Genomic DNA, 18,186 nt, shown 5'->3' with positions numbered 1-18,186 from the left:
AAATTTAATCCATGGTCATCATTCCCGATCACATTCGACCGCCGAGACCATCCAATTAGCATCCGGCATGGCGGTTCAGCCGCACTGGTCCTCGACCCAATCATCGACGGATTCCACCCGACTCGAGTCCTAATGGACGGCGGTAGCAGCCTCAGCCTGCTCTATCATGATATAGTACGTAAAATGAGCATTGACCCCTCACGAGTCAAGCCCACGAAGACTACCTTTAAAGGAGTCATACCAGGCATAGAGGCCCGTTGTACGGGCTCAATAACGCTGGAGGTAGTATTCGGTTCCCCGGATAACTTCCGAAGTGAAGAACTAATCTTCGATATCGTCCCATTCCGCAGCGGCTATCATGCGCTGCTCGGACGAACTGCATTCGCTAGATTCAGCGTGGTGCCACATTATGCTTATCTCAAGCTAAAAATGCCCGGTCCACGGGGAGTCATCACAGTAAATCGAAACACGGAATGCTCCCTCCGTATAGAGGAACGCACCACCGCCCTAGCAGCAGAAGTACAGAGTGGCCTTCTCAAGCAACACTATAATCCGGTTGCCGAGCCCCTGGACATCATTAAGAGGGTCCGGACTACACTGCAGAAAGATAGCCTGGCTCGTCACGAGCCAATCTAGCAAATTCGGCCTCCGTCCCAGCCCCGACGAGGCAATGGTATTAGTACCGCGCGCATTTAAACTACGCACTGATGGGGTGCTGATGGAGGCACAACTCACTCGCAATCCACAGTACGACTTGATAGACCCTGGGATTCGCACGTTTCTGCTTTTTCTTTGTACATGTCTTCCTGTCTTTTCAAGGGCTATACGGACAACCTGCTGGCAGAACACACCAAGGAGGCAAGGAGCTCTGGCGTACAAGGGAACCCCCCAGGTGGTTTCTAATAAACGATTACTATACTTGTTTTACATACCCGCACGCAGCTCGCCCTTGGTTACGGCATTTTCAATAGCCTTACTTGCTTATCGCATTACTTGTACAAAGTACGGCTTGACGTACTGATTACACCACAACGATGAATAAATGGTGGCGTCAGCCCATTACTTTATTTTTTTTCCGTTTCCTCACCTCAGTATTTATTACTCATTGCACACGTACACCATGGTACGTACTAATACGCCACGGGCTTAATAACACCCCGCATCACGGCAATAAAAGTCCGAACACTTTTATAGTATAGTTCGGCACCCCGAACTTATAGCATTATATGCATCGGCTCCGAATCATGTCTTTGGTCAATAGTTGGGTTGCCCGGCTCCTGTGCTTACTACCTTACGTTCCGCTATATCGGCTAGGGTAGTAAAGGGAGAACTACTGCGATTGTATCCCGGTTCTTCCGGATGAGCACCTCAGTAGAGAAAGCCGAAAACTGACTGTCATGATGTGGCGAGAGCCGGTCAGTTGTTCGTGAGGTTCTAAATCGTTGGAGATTTTTCCCGCTTCTTGCGAAGAATCGGTTCTTCTGATTAGGCGTGTATAGCGCCCCTAATACGGCCTTCCGAACACCAGGGGCTTCGCCAACTTTATTAATTGTCAAACTCCTATGGCTAAGTGGGGGCGGTAAAGGCCGCATAGTCTGATTGCCTCGTTCGTTGCGCTAAACACCTCCTTTAAGGACCAGAATGTGGAGTAAAGAGTGTTTAGATTTATCCCGAACACCCCCGTACTATCTACGTGGGGGCAGAAGCCGACGACTGGTCATCCCTCAGATTTAATAAACGGCCGCACAGGAGGTAAAATCTAAAATCATAAACATTATACTACATAACATATTTGTTCCATATTACAAGGCAAGACAGTACACATGTTCTTATGGGAATATAATATCCTTTGAACATTGCTCCGCCGCAAGACGGGACCCCTCCAGGACACCATCAAAATAGTGCTCAGGTCGACGATGCTCCTTGCCCTCCGGCGGTCCCTCGGTCATCAGCTTCTTGGCATCCAGCTTGGCCCAATGCGTCTTGACGCGGGCAAAGGCCATACGCGCACCTTCAATACAGACTGACCGCTTCACGGCTTCGAGCCGCAGACAGGCACTCACAAGCCGCTGTACAAGTCCAAAGTAGCTGCTCGGTATAGGATCGGTAGGCCACAGCCGGACTATAAAGTCCTTCATGGCTAACTCTGCCAACCTGTGCAGCTCGACCAACTGCTTCAGTTGGTCGCTGAAGGGCACCGGATGTTCGGATCCCAGATATTGGGACCAGAACAGCTTCTCCGTAGACATCGCTTCCTCGGCTCTATAATGCTCGGCCGCATCCAACACACCGTGCGGCAGACCTGTAAATGCCCCTGAAAAACCAAAATTCAGGATAAGTACAAGGGACGTTGCCTCTACACGCTTGCTCTGCATGGTGAAGAACTTACCTGCCGCAATCCTCTTGGCCATCTCGATTTCCTGGAGGGCGCTCTGGGCTTCGGCTCGCGCATCCTGAGCGCTCTGGCGAGCCTTCACCAATTCGGACTCTTGCGCCTTACAATCGCGCTCCAGGGCCTCAAATCTCTCTATCGCACCCTGGTGCTGTTGCTGCGCCTCGCCAACCCGGGCCTCGTGTTTCTCGCGTGAGACACGCTCTTTGGCCGCTTTATCCTCGGCCTCGGCTAGCGCCTTCTTCAGGGCTGCCACCTCGGTCGTGGCCCCTAATAAAGTTTATGACACTTTAGTCCAGTCAGACTATTCATTTCTTTTCGAAATGTACACACAGGTTATCACATACCTCGGCTATCCTCCAACTGCTTCTTCACGCGGCCGAGCTCCTTCTCGGCCCGCTCCAATTTCTGCTTTAGTCCGGAAACCTCCGCAGCATGAGCAGTGGCAGCCTGCAGCGATACTTGCTTATTCACATAGACAACTTATGTTAGACTCCTGTGATTTTTTGATCCTCTGTTCGGCTTTTCTTCCCAAACACCAAACAGAGCATCAGGGACTACTGTCTATACTGTGATATTTTTCCCATAATCACATTACTTACCTCAAAGCCCGTTAGAAGGCTAGTGCAGGCTTCGGTCAGTCCGCTTTTAACGGACTGAACCTTCTCTATTACCGTGTCCATAAGGACACAATGTTCATCCACGATAGAGGCGCCTCGTAGCGCCTCCAGCAGATTATCCAGTGCCTCTGGTTGGACAGAGGTCACCGGTGGAACGGGCACACCCCCTCCTGGTGGGGAATGCCGTTCGCTAGGCCGCGGAGCTGTACAGGTTTCCGGGATGGTATCCGGCTGAGGGCCGAAGGGAATTCAGGCCCCATCACCAGTCCCCATGGGGGCTTTTTCCCCGAGGTGTCCGGTGTCCGAGGGGTCATCCTAGGGTGTCGCCCCGATGATCTCCGGAACCTCCCCCCGGCCTAGGAAGGCCTTTTTGGACACCACCTCGTCATCACCCCTGGATGAGACGGAATGAGCAGGCGGCGGAGATATGCTAGCCATCTCCTCTGTGTCCGGCGAATCCTCTGTCTAGGATCGTGAGGAGTTATCGCGCGCTGGACTGCAAGGACAAGGTTTACAATATGTCAATATTACAAACCGGAAAAGCCAGACATTTGCGAATTCTGGTGCTTACTGTCGGTGTCAAAACCGGCGGATCTCGGGTAGGGGGTCCCGAACTGTGCGTCTAAGGCGGATGGTAACAGGAGGCGGGGGACACAATGTTTACCCAGGTTCGGGCCCTCTCGATGGAGGTAATACCCTACTTCCTGCTTGATTGATCTTGATGATATGAGTATTACAAGAGTTGATCTACCACGAGATCGTAGAGGCTAAACCCTAGAAGCTAGCCTATGATTATGATTGTTGTATCCATCTATCGACTAGTCTGGCCTCGGTTTATATAATGCACCAGAGGCCTAGGATAACAAGAGTGCTAGCCGAATACGCCGGTGGGGAGGAGTCCTTGTCTTGATCGCCAAGTCTTGTGGAATCTTCCTTGTATGCGGCAGCTGTCCGAACTGGCCCATGAGTACACGGCCATGGGGGTCCTCGGCCCAATCCAACTGATCGGGACACGACGTGATGAGTACCCCCTAGTCCAGGACACCTTCACTTACGAAGCGGCCCGAGGCTTGGTCCCGCGAGGTCGTTCTGGACTGCTGTCAACATCCCACGTGGAGTTATCCGCGAGGGAGCCTTTAACCCTCTTAGGCGTTTTCGCCTCCGGGCTTGTGGGGGCCGCTCTCTTCTTCCTCCCCGCTTCGGGTGGGGAGTCGTTTTCCTCTTCCTCTTCATCATCGTCATCAGCGGACAAAGAGGAAGTCTCGCTTCCGGACGTCGCGTCCGGAGTGCGTCTTCGGCGAAGGCTCTTCTTGGCCCCTTGGGCCGCCTTCTTAGCCATCTTCTCCGGCACCTCATAAGGTGCAGGGAACAACATCTTCTCCAATAATGGAAATTTTTGGTCCTCGGGCAGCGGAGCCGGACAGTTAATCTCCTCGGCCAACTTAATCCAGGCCTGAAAATAGGGGAAGGAAGCTTAAAATTCCTCTCAAAATATGCTAATAGGGGATACTCCTTGAAAATTTTAAAGGAGCTTACCGGGTTGGGCTGGCGCTTCAAGCTAAGCCCGCGGTCTTCGGTCGTAGGCGGTGGCGCCTCGCCGGCCTTGAAGAGCACCTTCCAGATTTCTTCGTGCGTCATGCCAAAGAGCTCCAGTAGCGTCTGGTGCTTGGCCGGCTCGAACTCCCACAAATTACAAGTTCGGCGTTGGCATGGAAGGACCCGACGAACAAGCATGACCTGGACCACGTTGACGACCTTGATTTTCCTTTCTATCATGTTTTGGATGCATGTCTGGAGCCCAGTCAGCTTGTCCGAGGGACCCCAGGTTAGGCCCCTCTCTTGCCAGGAGGTGAGCCGCATCGGGATTCCGGATCGGAATTCGGGAGCCGCCAACTAGTCAGCGTCGCGCGGCTCGGTGATGTAGAACCACCCCAATTGCCACCCCTTTACCGTCTCTGCAAATGAACCTTCGGGCCAGGTGACGTTGGGCATCTTGCCCACCATAGCGCCTCCGCATTCTGCTTGTTGACCACGCACTACTTTCGGCCTCACATTGAAGGTCTTCAGCCACAGGCATAAGTGAGGCGGGATGCGGAGAAAAGCCTCACAAACAACGATAAACACCGAAATATTAAGGATGAAGTTAGGGGCTAGGTCATGGAAATCCAGCCCGTAGTAAAACATTAACCCGCGGACGAATAGGTGAAGAGGGAACCCAAGCCCGCGGACGAAGTGTGTGAGAAACACAACCCTCTCGTGGGGCTCGGGAGTGGGGACGACCCGTCCCTTGGCCGGGAGTCGATGAGCGATCTCTTTGGCCAGTTATCCGGCCTCCCGGAGCTCCCTGATATCCTTCTTCTTGACGGAAGAGGCCATCCACTTACCTCCAGCTCCGGATCCGGACATCTTTGGAGTACTTTCTCGAATGAGGGAAAAGCTAAAGCTTGGGTGCTGGAGCTCGAGGACGGAAGGGCTGAGAAAGAAAAGGGGCGTGGGTAAAAGAGGGGAATCCTTACCCCCTTAAACTCGCCTATTCCCAAGGGTCGTGCAAACGGCGCGGTTGGGTTACCCATGCCCGCATTGATGAGAATCCTGCGATAGGGGGACACGATCTCTACTTCGACAAGACGTGCCTGTAGAAACCGCGTTTTGAAATGTGGGATGGCAGATAAAAAGAAACGGTTCGATTATGGCCGGACAGGCGTACGTTGTGTTGTAAAAAGCTGTCAGCAGATCAGACTCGTGCAAATATTATATTCTCTCTGCGGTTGTGTGTGGAGTGCGTTACAGGTCCGGATACAATGATCACATCTGAAGACTATCCTGGAGTTCGGAAGAAGGGAACCCGCCTTGCAATGCCGAAGACAATCTGCACGTCGGACTCCTCGTCATTGAAGCCAGGTTCAGGGGCTACTGAGGGAGTCCTGGACTAAGGGGTCCTCGGGCGTCCGGCGTGTTATCCATGGGCCGGACTGATGGGCCGTGAAGACATGAAGACCGAAGACTATGCCCGTGTCCGGATTGGACTCTACTTGGCATGGAAGGCAAGCTAGGCGACCTATTATGAAGATTTCGTCCTATGTAACCGACCTCATGTAACCCTAGATCTCTCCGGTGTCTATATAAACCGGAGAGCATAGTCCGGATAGGACAGACATTCATTATCATATTCACAGAGGCTAGACTTCTAGGGTTTAGCCATTACGATCTCGTGGTAGATCAACTCTTGTAACACTCATATTCATCAAGATCAATCAAGCAGGAAGTAGGGTATTACCTCCATAGAGAGGGCCCAAACCTGGGTAAACATCGTGTCCCCCGTCTCCTGTTACCATCGATCCTAGACACACAGTTCGGGACCCCCTACCCGAGATCCGCCGGTTTTGACACCGACACCAATATAATCCCAGGAGGATAGGATCACTTGTCCATAGTGATTTCTAACAACCACCCCCACGCTCGCAGCTTCAATGGCCTCCACAAAATTTGCGTCGACATTAATCTTGTAGATGACTGGGGAAGGTGGCCTCCAAAGAGTAACCTTTCTCTCAATGTTATTGGTTGGCTGAAGATCCAGCTCCACTTGCTTACCTTTACTGCATTTCTCCACCTGCATTTTAGCATGACAAGATGAGAAAGATGCCCAATAATTTTCGACAAAACTCACTGAGGCTGAGATGGATTCCATTCCCTTACCGAAGATCAAATCATTCCTCAAGTGCCACGCTCTCCAGAACATGAATATAGTTTTCTCGCGTACAGGCGAAGTTAACTGGTCCAATAAAATAAGGAACCAATCCGGTCCAGAATATTTGAAGGTCTCCTCCGCCGGTAATTTCCACACTTCCTTCAATGCCATACGGAACGCACGAGCCTTGGGAAAAACCACCAACGCATGAAAAATACACTCATCGTCAATACCACATATTGAGCAAGTACCTAGAGTAGTTTGATGATGTTTAACCCTATTGAGTTGAACCGCCAAACTATTAGAAGCGGCCCTCCAGGCAAATATTCTAGTTTTCTGGGGGACATTAGCATTCTAAATAATATTCCAGAGCCTCCTATCCCCATTTATGGCATCACTAGAATTGCCAGAATCAATCCTTGGTTCTTTAAGATTCAAAGCTAGTCTATACGCACTCTTCACCGAGAACAAGCCACTTTTCTCATGGTGCCAAGCAATAATATCTCCCTCGCCCACTCGAAGAATACGGAGCTTTAGAATTTCCGCTGCATCATGAATATCAAATAGATGCCTTATCAGGTTCTCATCCCAACTCCTAGATCCACTCAAAAATAACTCGGACACCAATTTGATCCTAGTTCTGTTCTTTTTTCTGCAAATTTGTAGGCCAGATTCCCTAGGGATCCAATTATCCCTCCAAATATTTATACTAGTCCCATCGACCACTCTCCAAATAATGCCTTTTTTAGCAATTCGAGGCCATGCATAGTTCTTTTCCAAGTAAGGGATGTAGCTTGAGGAAATACCGTATCAATAAGGTGCCCATGAGGATAGTATTTAGCTTTCATCACCTTTGCACACAGAGAGTCCGGGAAAACCAAAAGACGCCAAGCTTGTTTCGCCAGAAGCGCTTGATTAAAAAGCTGAAGATTGTGAAAGCCCATACCCCTTCACTTTTGGTCTCATCATCTTATCCCATTCCAGCCAATGTGTTCTTTTCCTATTCTCTTCACCGCCCCACAAAAAATTCCTGATAATTGATACGTCCATTTTGCATCATGCTTTTATATCGATATTTATTGCATTATGGGCTGTTGTTACACATTATGTCACAATATTTATGCCTAGTCTCTCTTATTTTACAAGGTTTACATGAAGAGGGAGAATACCGGCAGCTGGAATTCTGAGCTGGAAAAGGAGCAAATATTAGAGTCCTAATCTGCACAACTTCAAAAGTCCTGAAACTCCACGGAGGCACTTTTTGGAATTAATAAAAAATACTGGCGAAATAATCAACCAGAGGGGGCCCACACCCTGGCCACGAGGGTGGGGGGCGCGCCCCCCTGTCTTGTGGGCCCCCTGGTAGGCCTTCGGTGCCCATCTTCTTCTATATGAAGTCTTTCGTCCTAGAAAAAATCAGAAGGAAGCTTTCGGGACGAAGCGCCGCCGTCTCGAGGCGGAACCTTGGCGGAACCAATCTAGGGCTCCGGCGGAGCTGTTCTGCCGGGGAAACATCCCTCCGGGAGGGGGAAATCGTCACCATCGTCATCACCATCGATCCTCTCATCGGGAGGGGGTCAATCTCCATCAACATATTCACCAGCACCATCTCTTCTCAAACCCTAGTTCATCTCTTGTATCCAATCTTTGTCTCAAAACCTCATATTGGTACATGTGGGTTGCTAGTAGTGTTGATTACTCCTTGTAGTTGATGCTAGTTGGTTTATTTGGTGGAAGATCATATGTTCAGATCCTTTATGCATATTAATACCCCTCTGATTATGAACATGAATATGATTTGTGAGTAGTTACGTTTGTTCCTGAGGACATGGGAGAAGTCTTGCTATAAGTAGACATGTGAATTTGGTATTCGTTCGATATTTTGATGAGATGTATGTTGTCATTCCTCTAGTGGTGTTATGTGAACGTCGACTACATGACACTTCACCATTATTTGGGCCTAGAGGAATGCATTGGGAAGTAATAAGTAGATGATGGGTTGCTAGAGTGACAGAAGCTTAAACCCTAGTTTATGCGTTGCTTCTTAAGGGGCTGATTTGGATCCATATGTTTCATGCTATGGTTAGGTTTACCTTAATTCTTCTTTCATAGTTGCGGATGCTTGCAAGAGGGGTTAATCATAAGTGGGATGCTTGTCCAAGAAAGGGCAGTACCCAAGCACCGATCCACCCACATATCAAATTATCAAAGTAACGAACGCGAATCGTATGAGCGTGATGAAAACTAGCTTGACGATAATTCCCATGTGTCCTCGGGAGCGTTTTCCTTTATATAAGAGTTTGTCCAGGCTTGTCCTTTGCTACAAAAAGGATTGGGCCATCTTGCTGCACCTTATTTAATTTCAGTGCTTGCAGAGAATACCTTACTAAAAACCGCTTGTCATTTCCTTCTGCTCCTCGTTGGATTCGACACTCTTACTTATCGAAAGGACTACGATAGATCCCCTATACTTGTGGGTCATCAAGACTCCTTTCTGGCGCCGTTGCCGGGGAGTGAAGTGCCTTTGGTAAGGAAAAATTTATATAGTGTGCTGAAATTTACTGTCACTTGTTACTATGGAAAGTAATCCTTTGAGGGGCTTGTTCGGGGTATCTTCACCCGGCCAGTAGAGCAAAGAGTTGCTCCTCAACCTACTGAACCTACTGAAAATGTTTACTTTGAAATTCCTTCGGGTATGATAGAGAAACTGCTAGCTAATCCTTTTACAGGAGATGGAACATTGCATCCTCATTTGCACCTAATCTATGTGGATGAAGTTTGTGGATTATTTAAGATTGCAGGTATGCCCGAGGATGTTATCAAGAAGAAGGTCTTCCCTTTATCTTTGAAGGGAAAGGCATTGACATGGTTTAGGCTATGTGATGATATGGGATCATGGAACTACAACCGATTGAAATTGGAATTTCGTCAGAAGTTTTATCCTATGCATCTTGTTCATCGTGATCGTAATTATATATATAATTTTTGGCCTCGCAAAGGAGAAAGCATTGTTCAAGCTTGGGGGAGGCTTAAGTCAATGTCATATTCATGCCCCAATCATGAGCTCTCAAGAGAAATTATTATTCAAAAATTTTATGCTCGGCTTTCTCTCAATAATCGCTCCATGCTCGATACTTCTTGTACTGGTTCTTTTATGATGAAGACTATTGAATTCAAATGGGATTTATTGGAAAGAATTAAACGCAACTCTGAAGATTGGGATCTCGACGAAGGTAAGGAGTCAGGTATAACACCTAAGTTTGATTGTGTTAAATCTTTTATGGATACCGATGTTTTCCGTGAATTTAGCACTAAATATGGACTTGACTCTGAGATAGTAGCTTCTTTCTGTGAATCATTTGCTGCTCATGTTAATCTCCCTAAGGAGAAGTGGTTTAAATATCATCCTCCCATTGAAGTAAAAGTAGTTGAACCTATTAAAGTTGAAGAAAAGACTATCACTTATAATGTTGATCCTATTGTTCCTACTGCTTATATTGAGAAACCACCTTTTCCTACTAGAATGAAGGATCATGCTAAAGCTTCAACTGTGGTTCGTAAGAGTAATACTAGAACACCTACACCCCCTGAGCAAATTAAAGTTGAACCTAGTATTGCTATGGTTAAAGATCTCTTGGCCGATAATATTGATGGCATGTAATTTACTTCTGTGATGAAGCTGCTAGAATTGCTAGACCCGATACTAAGGGTAAACATAGACCTGTTGTTGGCATGCCTGTTGTTTCTGTTAAAATAGGAGATCATTGTTATCATGGCTTATCTGATATGGGTGCTAGTGCAAGTGCAATACCTCATTCCTTATACAAAGAAGTTATGCATGATATTGCACCTGCTGAGATAGAAGAAATTGATGTTACAATTAAGCTTGCCAATAGAGATACTATTTCACCAGTTGGGATTGTTAGAGATGTTGAAGTCTTGTGTGGGAAAGTTAAATATCCTACTGATTTTCTTGTTCTTGGTTCCCCACAAGACGACTTTTGTCCCATTATATTTGGTAGGCCCTTCTTGAATACTGTTAATGCTAAGATAGATTGCAAAAAGGATGTTATTACTATTGGTTTAGGGGATATGTCTCATGATTTTAACTTTGCTAAATTTCGTAGACAACCCCATGATAAAGAATTGCCTAGTAAAGATGAAATTATTGGTCTTGCTTCTATTGCCGTGCCTCCTAATGATCCTTTAGAACAATATTTGCTAGACCATGAAAATGATATGTTTATGAATGAAAGAAGGGAAATAGATGAAGTATTCTTTAAACAGGGACCTATTTTGAAACACAACTTGCCTGTTGAAATTCTAGGGGATCCTCCTCCACCCAAGGTTGATCCCGTGTTTGAGCTTAAACCATTACCTGATACTCTTAAATATGCTTATCTTGATGAAAAGAAGATATATCATGTTATTATTAGTGCTAACCTTTCAGAGCAGGAAGAAGAGAAATTACTGAAAACTCTGAAGAAGCACCATGCTGCTATTGGATATACTCTTGATGATCTTAAGGGCATTAGTCCCACTCTATGCCAGCACAAAATAAAATTGGAGAAAGACGCTAAACCGGTTGTTAATCACCAACGACGGTTAAATCCTAAGATGAAAGAAGTGGTAAGAAAATAAATACTAAAGCTTCTGCAGGCAGGTATAATTTATCTTGTTGCTGATAGTCAATGGGTAAGTCCTGTCCATTGTGTCCCTAAGAAGGGAGGAATTACTGTTGTTCCTAATGATAAAGATGAATTGACCCCACAAAGAATTGTTACAGGTTATAGAACGGTAACTGATTTCCGCAAACTAAATAAAGCTACTAAAAAGGATCATTACCCTTTACCTTTTATCGATCAAATGCTAGAAAGATTATCCAAACATACACATTTTTTCTTTCTAGATGGTTATTCTGGTTTCTCTCAAATACTTGTGTCAAAAGAGGATCAAGAAAAGACTACTTTTACTTGCCCTTTCGGTACATTTGCTTAAAGACGTATGCCTTTTGGTTTATGTAATGCACCTGCTACCTTTCAAAGATGCATGATGGCTATATTCTCTGACTTTTGTGAAAAGATTGTTGAGGTTTTCATGGATGATTTCTCCGTGTATGGAACTTCTTTAGATGATTGCTTAAGCAACCTCGATCGAGTTTTGCAGAGATGTGAAGAAACTAATCTTATCTTGAATTGGGAGAAGTGCCACTTTATGGTTAATGAAGGTATTGTCTTGGGGCATAAAATTTCTGAAAGAGTTATTGAAGTTGATAAAGCTAAAGTTGATGCTATTGAAAAGATGTCGTGTCCTAAGGACATCAAAGGTATAAGAAGTTTCCTTGGTCATGCCGATTTTTATAGGATGTTCATTAAAGACTTCTCAAAAATTTCTTGGCCTCTGACTAATCTCTTACAAAAATATGTTCCTTTTGTCTTTGATGATGATTGTGTAGAATCATTTGAAATACTTAAGAAAGCTTTGATTTCTGCACCTATTGTTCAGCCACCTGATTGGAATTTACCCTTTGAAATTATGTGTGATGCTAGTGATTATGCTGTAGGTGTTGTTCTAGTACAAAGAGTTGATAAGGACTTAAATGTTATCCAATATGCTAGTAAAACTCTAGACAGTGCCCAAAGAAATTATGCTAATACTGAAAAAGAATTTTTAGCAGTTGTATTTGCTTGTGATAAGTTCAGACCTTATATTGTTGATTCTAAAGTAACTGTTCACACTGATCATGCTACTATTAAATATCTTATGGAAAAGAAAGATGCTAAACCTAGACTTATTAGATGGGTTCTCCTACTACAAGAATTTGATTTGCATATTATTGATAGAAAGGGAGTTGAGAACCCCGTTGCAGACAACTTATCTAGGTTAGAGAATGTTCTTGATGACCCACTACCACTACTAGAAAAAAGGCTATTAGTGGCGCACCACATATTGCTATTAATGGCGCACTATGGGTGCGCCATTATTAACACGCCATTAGTAATTGTTAGTAATGGTGCACCTTTGATGCGCCATTGGTAATCAAAATACCAGTGGCGCACCATGTGGTGCGCCACTACTAACCCTTAGGTGCTCCACTGGTATTCCCTCCAGGTGCGCCACTAATAGCCTTATAGGTGCGCCACTAGTAATAAAGGAAGGTGCGCCACTAATAAGGGCTTAAATGCGCCACTAGTAATGTATTTGGAAAACAAAAAAAATCCAAATTTACAGAAAACAACCTATAAGGAAAAATAATTTTAAAACAAAAAATGAAATAGAATCATAATTTTTATTATAGTAAGAATATTACAATGTCTTTACAAGTATCCAATAAAAGGAAAATTGCAAGGAAATAAAAGAAAATCCTAAAACTAATCTTCTAGTAATTTTTTCTTCTTTTTCTTCACTTTATCCCTGCAAAATGTAACAAAATAAACAGAAAGACAAACAAACTATTTATAACATGTCAATACTGTCATTTTTTATGCAGAACTAGATATGAGCATATATTTCCAGAATTACATGGTGTGAATATTGTATGAGCAAGATTATAATGGAAATGAATTTTGATAGGAGCCCACTTTCGACGAGTATTTATCTGACAGAGCTAAATAATCAGGGCATTTACTTTTTGATAATATTATTATACTATACTACCGGTATACTACTCCACTTGGATTTTTTAGATGAGCAGAACTGAGATGGACATCTGTTCAAGTGGCTATAGGTAGGCTTGAAGAATTCTCATCGGTTCAAGTGGCTACAGGTAGTCGCATAGCTGGAATATAGACTACTAGTACTATTTAAAAAGAAAACAAGAGAAAATCTGAACGTACCAGTCAGATCCGATCACATTGAGCTAGAAAGAAAATTCATCAGGAAACAGATGGCCGGCGACTTACTTCCAGACGTTGAGGATCCCGTTGTGCCCGGCGAAGACGCTGCGGAGCGCGTCGCGGACGGACTGCTCACAGCGATAGCTGCCGCAGATGAACTCGATGTCCTGCAGGTAGTCCAGCAGCCAGGAATTAAAGATAGGAGGGCTAGAACTGAAAGAACTAACATCTTAGAAAGCAACAGGAGATAATTCATATATGCAAAATACATATGAAGTGGTCTTCACCAAATTTGTTGAAACATGAACGAAATGTTTTAGCAGTACCAATGATACATGTCAAATTAATTGTTCCTGTCATGACAATGTAAAAGTAGTACTTGCATGCCAATGAAGACTTGCTAGTGTCAGATTCTATGAGGTTCAGGACATGTGTAATTGTGCCAAGTTCACTTGTAATGCCATTATTCATGATCTGAACTTTATGCTCCACTAAATAAAATAATAGTTGATCCATGCGAATGATACTTAATTTTGAAGCTACTGTTAATTTATAAACTGAATATAAAGTGAGTTTATAAATTCAGAAACAGAAAATTCAGTTAGGCTACTGTTAACTGAATTTTGGAGTGTATACTTAACAAAGGCTTCATTTGAATGTACAGTCAAATTAAAAAAATGTGTTCATGGGGCAGCAGCACTAAGAACTGAAAGAAAAATGTGCAGAAAAAAGCTACTGAAAAACAATATTACAGTAGGCTAAAAAAATTCAGTAGAAATTATCTTCTCTATGAGGCAGAATGAATTTATTTAGATTTTTATAAGTTCCAAAGTTTTCCATTAGTGGCATATTGTATTAAACTGAAGAACCGAATCATCTGAATGAAAGCACGTTAGCATCAAATTAAAGCCGTCATTTTGCATGCTTACTTATTGTCAAATCTTAAGTCCTAACTGAAGCAGATTCGCTGCAGTTTCAGTAAAGTGTTTTCAGACCAACAATTTCAGTACACAGTTTTTCAGACCAAGTAACTAACAACTTCAGTGAGACAGGCACAGTGCAGTGTGAATTTCAATTGGCTAAAACATATATAGAAATCGGTATCTTCTCTATGAACCTGAAACTGAGATGACTGGACTAATTTTGCACATTTGATTTATGAATTTATTCTTCTTCGACAACCAACTAAACTTCGGATCACCTTCTAAGCATCTGTACATACTACATAGGCTGATTAATCCAACAACCACAATGCAAATATCGACTATTTCCATTCAACTTCTTCACTTACTCATTATTATCTAATGAAACCATTCGTAATTGATGAAGCAGATTGGCTGAAGTTATTATCAAGTCCTAAGTCCTAACTGAAGTCGATCAACTGCACTTCAGTAAACTGTTTTTTAGACTGACAGTTTCAGCGAGATAGACACAGTCTAATGTGAATTTTGATTGGCTAAATCATATAGAAATCAGTATCTTCTGTATGATACTGAAATTGGCATGACTGAACTAATTTGGCACTGCTGTACAAGGTTGGTACAGTGAGGCATATTTGTGGAACTAGTTTGAGGGTAGGTCCAACAAGTGTCTGCTGGTGGTGGTTGTGATTATGCACCACCAACAAAAGTGGTGAAGCTGAAGCAAGAATGAGTGGGTGAACAAAACTTGTTCATTAGTACTCCTCATACAATATAAACTCAAGATAGAAAAGGGATTGCTTTATGCTGCTGCTGCTGCTGCTGCTGCTGCAGTTTTAATCAAATTATTAGGTTCGACCGTGCAATTTTACTTGTAGTTCATGTGGCCTGGCTGTATAGTTGCAGGCAGAAGGAATCCTTCCTTGTCGGATCCCCATTGCTGGAGAGGCTCCTCTGGCGGGCCTGGCCGTGTGAGACCAATCTACCTGGTCAGTGTCGGAGCAGCTTCTCCATGGCCCGTCCCCTTCCTTCAACTGCATTGCCTGCACACAACCACACGCACGCACGAACGCATCAGATCAGGGGAAGAAGAAGAAGAAGCAGCAGCAGCAGAGGAGGAGGAGGAAGAAGTGCGTCAGATGCTCCTCAGATTTGGAGGGGATCCCGTGCTGCTGCCGGATTCAGGTTGGACGCAGCGGCGAGGGGTGGAAGGAGGCGTGCTTCGTGGTGGAGAAGGCGGCGTTCCTCTACTGGTTGCCGCAGCCCGACCACGGCTATGGCCGTGGCGGCTGGATCTGGGGCCTTGGGGTGGCGGGGAGCTCCTCCTCCTGCAGCTCGGCGGCCTCCACACCCCGGAGCAACGCCCTCGCCGGAGGACGTGGTCACCAGCTCTCCTTTGGATCCGGTGAGGAGGGTTGGGGAAGGAGCTCACCACGGCTCCATGCCCTGGATCTGGTGTGAGGGAGGGGGGTGGGGGCTCGCCGTGGTCGGGAGGAAGAGGACACTAGTAGAAAAGAGGGCTTTGGTTCAGCCAGAAAAGAGCATTAATCCCGGTTGCGTTACGAACCGGGACTAATGTGAGCATTAGTCCCGGTTCGAGCGGCTAGGACACCGTACATGCATTAGTCCCGGTTCAAATGGGACCTTTAGTCCCGGTTGGTGCCACGCCACGAACCGGGACTAAAGGGTGCGATGCCCATTAGTACCGGTTCGTGGCACCAACCGGTACTAAAGGTTAGACCTTTAGTCCCGGTTCGAGCCACCAACTGGTACTAATGGGGTTTGAGGCATTAGTACCGGTTCATGGCACGAACCGGATACTAAAGGCCCCATTTTCAAACTCTACCCCCCCCCCCCCCGCGTGGATCGCCTTTTCAGTTTTGTAAAAAGCAAAAGAAAATGATAAAAACTTCAAAAATTAAAATCCTTCCAGATGTAGTTATGTTACTAGATGTACTAGTTAGGAAAATTTAAAAACTTAATTTTGGACATGTTTTGCAAAAAGTGTAGGGAAAATGTAAAACGGCTATAACTTTTGCAGACGATGTCAGAAAAAAGTATAATATATCAAAATGTTCAGCACGAAAATCCGCATCCGATTTTGACAGCCTATGGCCTGTTTGCAAATTTTTAGAATCCTCAAATTCTAAAAGGAAAAAAAGTTATGCTCAAATTTCTGTTTTTTTTTTTGAATTTTTGTTAAATCTGGTCAAACTATGGTCAAACTACTTATTCAAGAAGTATTAGTGTTACTAAATAATTATTCAAGAATATTAGTGTTACTAAACAATTATTTTAGTTTTTTGAATTTTGGTCAAATCTGGTCAAACTGTGGTCAAACAATGGTCAAACTAATTATTCAAGAAATATTAGTGTTACTAAATAATTATTTCAGTTTTTTTTTTAATTTTGGTCAAATCTGGTCAAACTGTGGTCAAACTATGGTCAAACTACTTATTCAAGAAATATTAGTGTTACTAAATAATTATTGTTTTTTAGAACAATAGTTTCAAACTCAAAAAGTGAAATGTGTGACTTCATGCTCAAGCTAAATTCCTGAGGGTTAATAGGATTGACATCTTACTATTGGCAGGAAAACAACAAATGCAGACTTGGAAACGAGGGAGAATAGAACCCGGAAGTTAAGCGTGCTCAGGCTGGAGTAGTGAGAGGATGGGTGACCGTCCGGGAAGTTAGATGATTTGGAATGATGAGGGGTGATTAGAGATTAGAGGTTAAATTGAGCAGTGATGAGGGGTGATTAGAGATTAGAGGTTAAAATAATTCAGAAATTTGAAAATAAAAAAAAATAAAAAAATCAATTTTTTTTTCAAAACAAATCATAAAATTTCCTTTAGTACCGGTTGGTGTTACCAACCGGGACTAAAGGTGGACCTCCAGGCAGCGACCACGTGGAGGGCTTTAGTAACGACCCTTTAGTCCCGGTTCCAGAACTGGGACTAAAGGCCCTTTTTATACTAGTGGGAAGAGGCGGGCGGCCGGGGCTTCCCGATCTAGATCGAAGTCGAGGGAGGTGGGTGGATGTGTCAGGAGGAAGGGGAGGGGAGAGAACGTGACGAGAGGGAGGGGATAAGGGGTGATAGCAATGGCGCACTGGTAGGGGTGCGCCATACGTATAGATAGCAATGTCGCATCTCTTACTGGTGTGCCATTACTAGTTAAAACTAGTAATGGCGCACTTTCCCCTGGTGCGCCACTGCTAAGTCTGGGGAGGGGTGTGGGGCCAGGAAAAAACTAGTAATGGCGTACCCCACACACCAGGTGCGCCATTAGTAATATGGCCACTAATGGCGCACCACATACATGGTGCGCCATTAATGTCCATATTAGCTATAGTCGTTTTTGTAGTAGTGTACCTATTGATGATAGCTTTCTTGATGAACAATTAGCTGTCATAAATGCTTATCGTACTGCTCCATGGTATGCTGATTATGCTAATTACATTGTTGCTAAATTCATACCACCTAGTTTCACATACCAGCAAAAGAAAAAGTTTTTCTATGATTTAAGACATTACTTCTGGGATGACCCACACCTTTATAAAGAATAAGTAGATTGTGTTATTAGACGTTGTGTACCTGAGCATGAACAGGAACAGATCCTACGCAAGTGTCACTCCGAGTCTTATAGAGGACACCATGCGGGAGATAGAACTGCACATAAGGTATTACAATCCGGTTTATATTGGCCTACTCTCTTCGAAGATGCC

General features: G+C 44.6%; 2 long non-coding RNA genes across 2 annotated transcripts; both read right to left on the bottom strand.

Annotated features, from left to right (window-relative positions):
* Positions 1 to 2,090: 2,090 nt before the first annotated feature.
* Positions 2,091 to 2,964, bottom strand: LOC141021027 (uncharacterized). Its single transcript, XR_012181028.1, has 3 exons — positions 2,740 to 2,964; positions 2,390 to 2,662; positions 2,091 to 2,314 (listed from the first exon to the last, which is right to left on the bottom strand). It is a non-coding gene; the product is annotated as an uncharacterized lncRNA (long non-coding RNA).
* Positions 2,965 to 6,253: 3,289 nt separating this feature from the next.
* LOC123497885 (uncharacterized) lies at positions 6,254 to 15,267 on the bottom strand. Its single transcript, XR_006672446.2, has 3 exons — positions 13,603 to 15,267; positions 6,709 to 6,886; positions 6,254 to 6,622 (listed from the first exon to the last, which is right to left on the bottom strand). It is a non-coding gene; the product is annotated as an uncharacterized lncRNA (long non-coding RNA).
* Between the last annotated feature and the right edge of the window lie 2,919 nt (positions 15,268 to 18,186).

This window comes from Aegilops tauschii, chromosome 3 (genome assembly GCF_002575655.3).
Source record: "Aegilops tauschii subsp. strangulata cultivar AL8/78 chromosome 3, Aet v6.0, whole genome shotgun sequence".
NCBI classification, from domain to species: domain Eukaryota; kingdom Viridiplantae; phylum Streptophyta; class Magnoliopsida; order Poales; family Poaceae; genus Aegilops; species Aegilops tauschii.
Note: the sequence above shows the minus strand (reverse complement) of the source record. Positions and strands in the feature narration are given on the sequence as shown.